This window comes from Manihot esculenta, chromosome 4 (assembly GCF_001659605.2).
Source record: "Manihot esculenta cultivar AM560-2 chromosome 4, M.esculenta_v8, whole genome shotgun sequence".
Lineage (NCBI taxonomy): Eukaryota > Viridiplantae > Streptophyta > Magnoliopsida > Malpighiales > Euphorbiaceae > Manihot > Manihot esculenta.
Genome location: NC_035164.2, coordinates 17,876,727 through 17,887,561, shown reverse-complemented (window position 1 = coordinate 17,887,561; position 10,835 = coordinate 17,876,727). Strand labels below are relative to the sequence as shown.

The 10,835-nt window shown below is 40.0% G+C and overlaps 1 long non-coding RNA gene across 1 annotated transcript; it reads right to left on the bottom strand.

Moving 5' to 3' along the window:
• Positions 1-3,441: 3,441 nt before the first annotated feature.
• Positions 3,442-6,530, bottom strand: LOC122723501. Its single transcript, XR_006350407.1, has 2 exons — positions 6,023-6,530; positions 3,442-3,809 (listed from the first exon to the last, which is right to left on the bottom strand). It is a non-coding gene; the product is annotated as an uncharacterized LOC122723501 (long non-coding RNA).
• Between the last annotated feature and the right edge of the window lie 4,305 nt (positions 6,531-10,835).

Genomic DNA, 10,835 nt, shown 5'->3' with positions numbered 1-10,835 from the left:
AGTCTGGTCATAGGAGCTGCAATCTTAGAGAAGTCCTGAACGAACCTCCTGTAGTAACCTGCCAAACCCAAGAAACTTTTGATCTCTGTTACCGTGGTGGGTCTAGGCCAGTTAGCTACAGCTTCCACTTTCTTGGGGTCTACCTCGATTCCATTTTCTGACATAACGTGCCCCAAGAAAGAAATGCTCCTCAGCCAGAACTCACATTTGGAGAACTTGGCATACAAGCCATGTTCCCTCAAGGTCTGCAGAACTAACCTCAGATGATGGGCATGCTCCTCTGCATTCCTGGAATACACTAAGATATCATCTATGAAGACAATAACAAAGTGATCCAGGTATTGGCTAAATACTCTGTTCATGAGATCCATGAATGTTGCAGGGGTGTTGGTTAACCTGAACGGCATCACAAGGAACTCATAATGCCCATATCTGGTCCTAAATGCTGTCTTAGGTATGTCCTCTTCCCTTATCCTCAGCTGATGGTACCCTGATCTTAGATCTATCTTGGAGAAACAACCTGCTCCTGCTAGCTGGTCAAATAGATCGTCGATCCTTGGCAACGGGTACTTATTCTTGGTAGTGACTTTGTTCAACTGCCTGTAGTCGATAAAAAGTCTGAGAGATCCATCCTTCTTTTTCACAAATAGCACTGGAGCACCCTAAGGTGAGGTACTCGGTCGGATGAAACCTCTATCTACCAACTCTTGCAACTGCTCCTTAAGTTCCTTCAATTCTGCTGGTGCCATCCTGTAGGGAGGAATAGAGATCAGTCTAGTTCCAGGCATCAATTTAATTTCAAACTCTATTTTTCTAGCAGGTGGTAAACCTGGCAGCTCGTCTGGGAAAACATCTAAGAACTCACTGACCACGGGCACTGAGGCGGGCTCTCTGACATGACTATCCAGCTCTCTCACATGAGCTAGAAAACCCTGACAACCTCTCCTGAGCAGCCTACGAGCCTGTAGGGCTGATATCAAACCTCTAGGTGTACTCCCCCTGTCTCCTCTAAAGACAACCTCTGACCCATCCTGACATCTGAACCTGACTACCTTGCCTCTACAATCCAAGGTAGCACCATGGGTAGATAGCCAATCCATCCCTAGAATGACGTCAAAATCTGTCAAATCTAGAACCACAAGGTCGGCGGACAGGCATCTTCCCTCCACAAAAACTGGACTACACTGGCAGACTGACTCTGCTACTGACGGGTCACACTTGGGTCCACTGACCCATAGGGGACACTCTAACCCATAGACCATCAATCCCAACCTCTCGACAGCCCTCGGAGCAATGAAAGAATGAGATGCACCAGGGTCCATTAATGCATACACATTAGAACAACCAATGATGAGATTACCTGACACCACGGTGTTGGATGTGTTTGCCTCCTGCTGAGTCATGGTGAAGATCCGTGCTGGAGCTGATGGACCTTCACCTCTGAAACCTGCTGAAGAAGAGGCTGCCCCTCTCCCTCGGCCTCTGCCACTAGCCTGAGTCGCAGCTGGAGTTGCTGGCTGAGCCACACTACCAGAAGCTGTCTGCTGAGACTGTGCCATAAAAGCTGCTCTAGGACACTCCCGAGCCATGTGTCCCTCCTGCCCACATCTGAAGCAGGCTGTCGTCCCAACCAGACATACTCCCTTGTGCGGCTTCCCATACTTCATACATGCTGCATTATCTGCACTCGAGCTCGAGCCACTTCCTAATCCCAGACTTGACTTGATCTTATTCCAGAACTTGTTCTTCTTTGACTTCTGGGGCCTCTGTCCCACTTCTTACTGCCTGAACTCAGAGAAGAAGGGTCTAACCTTCCCCCACCTGGGGTCTTGGAACCAGAAGGCTGTGCCACTGACTGTTTAACCCTTCCCTCGATTATTGCACTAGCCTCCATCCTCCGAGCCATATCCACTATGGCATGGAAACTCTCCCTCTCTGCTGACTGAATCAAGGAGGAATACCTGGAATGGAGCTTCATGATATACCTCCTTGACTTTTTCTGATCTGTATCCAGATTTTGCCCGGCAAACGGCAACAGCTCCAAAAATCTATTTGTATACTCATCCACACTCATCTCATCTGTCTGCCTCAACTGCTCAAATTCAATCATTTTCAGCTCCCTGGAACTGTCAGGGAAAGCCCATCCTGCAAACTCATTGGCAAACTCCTCCCAGGATAGACTATCCAACCTCGGGTTCACATAATTCTTAAACCACTCTTGGGCCTTCTTACATTTTAGTGTGAACCCAGCCATCTGAATGGCTCTACTGTCATCAGCTCATATCTCATCTGTAATTGTCTTGACCCTCTCAAGATACACAAACGGGTCATCACCGGTTTCAAATTGGGGAGCACCCAGCTTCATATAATCGGAAATCTTGACCTTGCTTCCCCCAGATGAGCTAGGTTTAGGCATTTGGGTTTCTGGGACAGTAGGTGCTGCTGGTGGTGGAGGAGGTGCAGCATCCTCTGGGTTAGGGTTTGTTGTACCTGGATAGAAAGATGGGGGTGGGTACTGTGGGTACTGTGGGTAAAAAGGTGGGTATGGCATCTGAGAGTGATAAGGGTTAAAACTGGGGTAATCCGATGTACCTCCTATCGAATACCCGGGATTATGTGAAAAGGGTGGGTAATAAGGTGGCTGAACAAATCCCGAGGCCTGAGTGCCTCCTTGGGACTCTCCCATTCCCTCTTCCGACATACTCACTCCTAAACTGCCGTCCCTCCTCTGATCTACATCCATCTGATCCCCCACATCCTCTGACATATCCCCTTGCACTGTTTCCCTCACTGATCTGCTTCTACCCAGATCCAAAGACCTTCTAGGGTCTCTTACTGCTCTTTCTCTGCTGGACCTACTTGACATTGCCCTAGCACTACAAAAAAACAGTGATTTAGCGACCAAAATTTTGGTCGCTAAAAGGCAGAATTTGGTCGCTATTATGAAATAGCGACCATTTAGCGACCAAAATGAAATGGTCGGTGTTTGGCCAGTCGCTAAATTTTTGGCGACAATCTGGAAATTGGTCGCTAAAATAGCGACCAATCAGCGACCATTTTTTGGTCGCTAATTTGGTGTCAGGGCAAATTAGGTATTAAAAAATAGCGACCAATCAGCGACCATTTTTTGGTCGCTAATTTGGTGTCGTGGCAAATTAAATATTACAAAATAGCGACGAATCAGCGACCATTTTTTGGTCGCTAATTTGGTGTCATAGCAACTTAAGTATTGCAAAATAGCGACCAATCAACGACCATTTTTTGGTCGCTAAATTTTAATCGCAAAATGATCGTCGTTTTTATCTCTATTTCATTGTTATTTGATCGCCTCATGAAAGAGCATTTAATCGTTATTTCGTCGCAAATTAATAGTAAAATCAAAAAAACATTTATTATTTAATTTACTTTTATGGCTGATTAGTCACTAAAATTGACCCATACTTTCCATTGAAAGTTTCAATAATACTATTGAACCAAAAAGTTTCACAGCTTTGACTTTTTTTTTTTTTGTCGAATTCGTAGCTTGACTAAATTCCACAACAATAAGATAGTTAATAAAACAGTACAAATGGATTTTAATCAGTTCTCTGAGAGGGCCAATAAAAAAAACCCTAACTCTATTGCTTAATTTGACTAAATCCTAAAGTATCATCATGTCCTGAACCAACCAATCAAATCCCTCAAGCAGCCCCTCCCCTGTGTATGCGCTACAGCCCACGATTTTCCAATGTCTGGTTTTGTTCATTGTATGCGCTACAGCCCACGATTTTCCAATGTCTGGTTTTGTTCATATTCTCCAGGTTTAGTACCTGCAGAAGTTTTGCAAACTCCATTTTAGAATTTCAAAAAACGAAAGCAAAACTATAAATCAGACATAATAACTTTGGAAGAAAAGAAAAGGGAAACAAAAAAATAACAAAAGGTGGCAGGTTTATGTGAATGGTATGCGCCACTTGGCCTAGATGCCTAAGCATTCATGAAAAGGCCGATGCAATTTACTAACACCCAGTATCTCTTCAAAAACCCAGATAGATAATAAAATGATAACACTTGTTAACATCAATGCTGACTTCCTATACTACTTGATCAAGTAAAAAATCTTTAACAAATTCATTGAATTGCAGTGTGCCAGCTCAAACCGGAAAGAAAAACAATCTTAATTAACCAGTGAAACATATGATTCATTTTTCACTTCTAGAAGTTAATTAGATAGAAAAAGGTCAATATCCACAAGCACAGTCATATAGGAAAAAGTACCAATTGAGAAGGAACATATGAAACAGACCCTAGTCAAAAGTCAAACACAGAATTGAGATGCCATGCATGCATCCAACAATCAGGCTGATGAAATAGCAAGGAAGTTTTTCTTCATGCAATAACATTAGTACAACAAAAGAATCAGCTTAAAATCAAAATGATATGACAATTCAGAATTATATATATATGTATATATACACCAAAGGTGGGACAGGGGAATTAATTATGCAAAATGAAATTGCAATTCAGAAGCAGCTTAAGACTAAACCCTTATTAATAATAAAAAATTGGAGAGATTATATTTAAAAAATGTATTTATTTTCTGTCTCTATATTGATATTTTTGTAAGGTGATGAGAAGCAGTGGACTGGAGAAGAAAAAACAACTCAACATACATCGAAAAAATAAAAAATGCAGATATACTGCTCAAAGCAAGTGAGCTGACAATGGAAAATAATCAACATTGAAAATAAAATTAAAACCCACAAATAATATGAGATAATAATGTAAAAACTAAATATATTAATGATTATGGTTAATGATGGAGACGGGAAATATTAACCGAAGGTGATGATAATGGGGTTTAGAGTTGGAGAAGATGGGTTTTCTAATTGGTCAAATGGGTATATTAGGATTAATGTGGGTTTTGTGACTAGGCCGAATCATGAATAATATTCATGCCCAACCTGCCAGCTTTTTTTATTTGTTCAAGTCACGACTTAATAATCACGATTCTTTTGTCCCTTTTGTTGTGATCTTTATATGTGATTTGGAGGATAACTTTGTCCAGTTCAACCAGTCACTATTTAATTGAATGGCAACTAGAATGCTAACAAGGTCCTAGGCGGCCAAATTCACCCCTATTGGGAAATAATTTTTCATTCATAATAGTTTTTTAAAACAAGCCCTTTTAGAAAAAGCACCCTTCATAAACAAGTGGAATTTAATACAAGAACACCTTATAGAAGAGAGAAAATATGCAAGCATCTCTTATGTAAATTATAAATAAGTTGAATTTAAGAAATCAATAGCAGAAAAGAAAGACCCTGATTAGCATTGCTATTTATAAAAGAAAATAATAATAAAAAAGACAGCCAGCGCACATATTTAAATTTCATATTTCAACTTACAACCAAATAATAGTTTTAATGCAACTCAATCTCATTCTTTAAGAAAACTTTAAACAATCACACAGGAACAAGGGATTCAATAAGAAAAAAAAAAAAAACACAATCAAATACTTATGTCACCAATATAGTAGATACAAATGAAGTAATAAACTTTAAGAAACACTTTAAGAATGTATACTGAGTTGTATTTATGACTTTCATCCAACAGAGAGAAGATTTCCCTTCAAAACCAACATTTTGAACACAAATTCGAATACGTTCTCAATAACTAGAATAATTTTGACACATGGGAACTAATATATCAAGGAGAGAATCATCATAAATCACTTCAAAAATCATTGTCAGTGGTCAAACCTCGCAAAATTTACACCACAAACAACAAGAATCCCAATTGGAACAGCAGAAAACACCCCCCACCCACCCAATATTAGACACCAGTCTTCACCTACAGCTTTTAACTTCTTAAACATCTAATGTCCTCAATATAAATAAATTCAACCTGCTTCAGAAAAAAATAATAAATTGAACAAAGGAGTGCCCATTTAAAGCTATTTCAACCCATAAGCTCATGGATGAGAAAACAGCTTGCGGGAAAATTATGCTCAAAGGAAAAATAGAAACGATTAGAACTTTACCCTGTTGTCTGGAGATTGACTTTCTATTCCATGTTTCTGCAATACCAAGAAACAAATCAACATCAAAGGTAGAGTGGGAGATCGAGAGCTCCTCAGCAAGTTCAAGGCCCAGAGGAAACCGATAGGTCTGTGTCCCAAACGAAACGAACCCAACAAGCGCGTTATCCGGCAACAACCCGATCGCGCGTTTGAGAGCCGATTTTACGAACCCAAACTCCTCCTCGATCATGTATGTATCGAGAACGAACAAGAAAACAGGTGAACCCGATGGTGCAGGAGCTGCGTTCCCGGGAGCAGATGAAGCGGCGGAGAAGAGCAAAGAAGCAAGCAGACCAGCGGACGCAGGAACCGGACGCAGAACGCCGTTGACAGCGTGGAGCAGAGGAACGATCGGCGGCGGGAGGCGCACGGCTATACCAGACGAGTGACGAAGAGGCCGGATGGGGGAGGGGAGGGCGACAGTAGACTTAGAGAGTTGACAGAGATTGAGGGTTGGGATTTAAGGGCTCTTTTTATAGCAGTTTGTTTATTTAGGTTTATTTTTTATCTTTCAATTAAATTTTATTTTCATAGTTTATATTATTTAAAATATTTTATATTATATGTTTATTAATTTTATTTTTTTCAAGATAAATAATATAATTTTATTGTATTAAAATATTTTACTGAATTAATTTATAATAATAATATTTTAAATTATTTTTTAAAATAAATTATACTAAAATAAGAATATACATAAAATTATAAAAAAATATTTTAACAATATATTTAATTTTAATTTAAAATTTTAAATAAAATAAAATTTAATTAAAAATTAAATTAAAATTTTAAATAAGAATTAGGGATTAATTAGGAATTAGGGTTAGAGATTACAAATTAGGAATTAGGAATTAGGGTTAATTTTATTAGGGATTAGGGATTAATTAGATATTAGGGATTAGAGATTAGGATTAGGAATTAGGTTAGAGTAGGGATGTAAACGGATCTGGTATTTTCGGGTATCCGATCCGACCGAACCCTAATAGGACGAATTTGGGTAGTTATAATCGGGTTTGGGACGGGTTCGGGTTTTAAAAATAATATCCGTTGCAGGTTCGGATCAGATTCAGATTTTATGTACAGGGTACCCACTATCCGAATTCGTTTATATAAATAATTAATCTAATATAAAAAAATATATTTTATAATAATATTTATAAATTTTTTTTATATATTTTTATTTAAAAATTTAAATTTAAATATTCTTTAGAAATATTATATTTTTTATATGAAAATTATTAATGAAAAATATTTTTTATATAAATTATTAATTAAAATATATAAGATTAAACGGGTTCGGGTTTTATTCGGATAATAATAATCGGGTTTGGAACGGATTCGAATAGTTTAAATTAATTTTTAATCGGGTTCGGAACGGGTTCGGATATTACTAATATAAATCGAGTTTGGGTTCGGGTAGTTTAATTTTCACGGGTACCCTACCCGTTTACATCCCTAGATTAGAGCATCCCTTAAATTATCAAAACGACGTCGTTTTATATACCGAATTGAAATTACTTAATTTAAAATTTTAAATAAAATAAAATTTATTTAAAAATTAAATTAAAATTTTAAAAATAAAATGGTCGCTGATTGGTCGCTGATTGGTCGCTATTTAGCGACTAATTATTTTAGTCGCTAAATATGGTCGCTAAATATCCCCGCCCAAAAAGGTGTCGCAATTTCGTCGCAATTTCGTCGCAAAAATGGTCGCTAATAACTCGCGCCATTAATTCCCGCTAAATTAGCGACCATTTTATATTTGGTCGCTAAATAGCGACCAATTAACGACCAAAAATTGGTCGTTAAGCATTTTGTTAAATAAAAATATTATTTCATTCATTCAGTCGCAGAATGGTCGCTGATTGGTAGCTATATAGCGACCAAAAAATTTGGTCGCTAATTTTGGTCGCAATTTCACAGTTTTTTTGTAGTGTAGGCAATGCAGGAGGACGGGCATCAGTGCCCTCGTCCTGGGGTGGTACTCCAGTCAATCGTGCAGATCGACGAGTTCCTCTCATCCTGTTTACTGAAAAACAGCGCACAACACATAAACATTAGCATCAAATGGTCCATGTACAAACACATGAACCCGCATCACATACATCACATACATAGCATATCATTAATGCACATGCATAAAATCATGGCATTTCACATTATCATTGAAGATAGGACTCTTCATCCTATCCTAGTGGACATGGTTTTCCTATTGTGCTTGACCTTCCAGAACATCTATGAGCCCGACACTCTAGGTCCGACCATATGAACCTAGGGCTCTGATACCAATCTGTAACGACCCGAAAATCGGACCGCTACCGGCGCTAGGATCCAGATCGACTTAAGGCCGTCGGGACCCGTAGCAAGCCAAACATTCATCCTGTGAACCTGTTTAATCCCATACATGATCAACAAAATGCATAAAAATTTTGAACTTTTCTTTCCATTCAATCACCAAACTCAACCTGCGCATGCACTATACATAATCATAATCATCAACCCACACTGGAGTCCTCAACAATGCTCCAATGGGGTAACATACATACATTAAGTTTGGTTTTCAATAATCATCATTAAACATTTGAGATCATGTACTAAAAAGGGATTAACACATACTATGGTCAAGCACAACTCTAAACTTCCATAAGCATCACTACATAACACTTCTATATCATACATTTACATTACATCAAATCCATGTCCACCTTTAGCTATTACATAATACACAACTCTACTCCTACTGACCTCCTGGTCTACCCTGTACCTGCAAACCTGGGGGTTAAGGGAGAGGGGTGAGCTATAAAGCCCAGTGAGCAGAATAATTAAACATTCAATTTAAATTTCATGCTTTCATGAAATGCAACACATCACAAACAATTCACGTCAAGGATGAACTTGTCACCATTTAACCCTCCATACAGTCAAACCATGCCAGGGGCATAGTGCAGGCATGCCTGGACTTCGATAGCATAATATACATATCCAATAGTGCCGGGGGCGTAGTGCAGGCTCACCCGGTCTTTCCCTTACATAGTGCCAGGGGCGTAGTGCAGGCACGCCTGGACTTCCATAGCATAACATCATGTCATAATGTGTGAGGGCTAATGGATCATTCAACATTCATCCACATCAACAACATATTATGCAATGCAACATATTCATGAATTCTAATGCAAGCACCCTAATATATCTCATGGCATTCATGATGCGTGTATCATGCTCAGAATTTATTTATTTACTTTGAAACAAAATAAGGTATTCCACTCACCTTTGGCTGAAGCTCTAACAGACTCAGAAGCAACTGAACTCACTGCTGGGGTCCTCGGTTCCTCGGGTCCGAACCTACACAGGTGGACTCAAATGAGGGACCAAACATTCATGAGCATGACTCTAAAATACTCCCCAAAAACCCCCTAAAACACCTTAAAACAATCATAGAAAACATGCAAAGGAGGGCTGCACAGGGCACTTTCGGCGGCAGGTTCGGCGGCCGAAAGTCCCTCCAGAGCCGAAAGTCATGCAGGTTCGGCGGCACCTTCGGCGGCCGAAAATGCCCTCTAGAGACGAAAGTCCATTTTCGGGGGCAGGCTTCGGCAGCCGAAAGGTTTGCCTCACAGACAGGTTCGGCGGCCGAAAGTCCTTTCGGCTGCCGAACCTGGTTTCTCCCAAAAGGGCAGAAACTCAGCTCTTCAATGCACACTTTCCTCCCAAACCCTCCAATCAAGCATCCAACTCCTCAAATCATGCATAGACACTTGCATCAACACATAGGGGTCTCAAACTATCCTAAATCCCAACTCAAACACATCAAACACGCATAACCAACACACATTGTCCATATAATCACATAAAACCTAACAAAGTTCAACTAACCTAAACATGCATTTCTACCCTATAGATGAACTTAAAATTTGTTTAAAACATACAATGAGCTCAAGATCGGCTCTTACCTCTTGAAGATCAAGAGAGAGACGACCTAAACTTGGAAACCAAGAGAAAAGAGCTCCTGAATCTTCCAAGCCTCAAAACTTGCTCTATGCTCTAAAATCTTCAAAACAAGGTAAAAACTCATGAAAATCATGAAAGATTTGAAAAAAAGGACTCAAAATCAGCGAGGGATGGCGGAGAATTCACCTTGGCCGAAAATGGGGAGAAAAGCTCGCCCATTCGGACAAGAGGACCCTTTTATAGGTGGCTGGCCAGGCTACTTTCGGGAGCCTAACGTGCCTCCGCATGCATGCCATGTTCGGCGGCCGAACATAAGGTTCGACGGCCGAACCTGGATTTCCCTCACTTCTGCCTTCGGGGGCCTAAAGTTCGCCCGAAGTGCATACATGTTCGGCGGCCGAACTTGAGGTTCAGCGGCCGAACCTGAGTCTTCCTCTCAAGACTATTTTCATTCAAAACTTAATTTCTTTCTTGATTAAACCCATGAAATACATTAAAACATTTTATAAAAACATGATTTTACCCTTCTAGAGGTTTTCGACATCCGAGATTCCACCGGACGGTAGGAATTCCGATATCGGAGTCTAGCCGGGTATTACAGAAGGGCAATAACTCACCTTTGCCCGAAAATGGAGAGAGAAACTCCCCCATTTTTGGACTGGAGGCCTCTTATAGGTGGCTGGCCAGACAAACTTCGGAGGCCGAAAGAGAGCTCCCGCGGCAGCACCATGTTCGGCGGCCGAACATAAGGTTTGACGGCCGAACCTGGGCTTATCCCTCAAAAGCATTTTTCTTTCATTTTAAAACTTTAGCTCAAAAACAATCA